An 899-nucleotide genomic window follows, 5' to 3' on the forward strand; every position below is an offset into this window, starting at 1 on the left:
ATGTGATTGCTTGTTTTTCTCTAGCTGCTCTCATGATTTTCTCCTTTTCCTCAAAGTTGGATTGTTTAACTATTATGTGCCTTGATGACTTCTTGGGATTCAGTCTAGCTGGTGTTCCTTCAGCCACTTGAATGGCTTCCTGGTTTTCATTCATTAAGCTGGGGAAGTTTTCCTTCAACGGTTCTCTCACTATTGTTGCAGATGACTTCTTTGTTGTGTCCTCCGGTATAACAATAATTGTAATGTTGTTCCGCTTCATAGAATCAGACATAGCTCTCAGATTTTCTTCAGCTTCTCTTATGATCTTATTAAATTCTTGTTCGCGTTTGTTGAAGTCTGCTTCGCTGGCCTTCAAGTCACTGGTGCTCTTCTTTGGTTCCTCCTGTCGATTCTCAAGCTCTGCGATTCTGCTATTGGTTTTTGTTATCTCCTCTCTAAGCTCCTGTATTTCTCTTTGGTGTATGGCCTTTATCTCCTCTGTCATTTCATCCTTTTTCTGTATTGTTTCCCTCATAGCCTGTATGACACCAAGTAACATTCTGAAAATTTCTTTCTGTGGCAACTCAATGTCTGCTTCTTCTATGTATGTTGTTATGTTCAGGATGTCTTCTGCCACAGCCTTTTGTTTCTCCTGTTTTTTTGTTGAGATGGTTGGGGCTGATGGCTGTCTGCGTTGCATTGTTTTAGAGTATCTAGGTGCTATTTTCTAGGGAGTCTAAGAGCATTGGCTCTCTCTAGGAGACTTGTAGGAATGCTTCTTTGAACTGCCTACTGCTAATTATTTCTATGGCATTAACCTACCCTTTATGCTCTTGTGGCTTACCTATCAGGGGAGTGCTCCAGAAGGCTGATGGGTTGCCTTATTTGGTGTTGTGGAGGTTGGGCAGAGGTTCCTGCAA

The sequence above is a fragment of the Echinops telfairi genome, unplaced genomic scaffold (assembly GCF_000313985.2).
Source record: "Echinops telfairi isolate 266 unplaced genomic scaffold, ASM31398v2 ScPeMD7_7423;HRSCAF=8461, whole genome shotgun sequence".
Taxonomy (NCBI): Eukaryota; Metazoa; Chordata; class Mammalia; order Afrosoricida; family Tenrecidae; genus Echinops; species Echinops telfairi.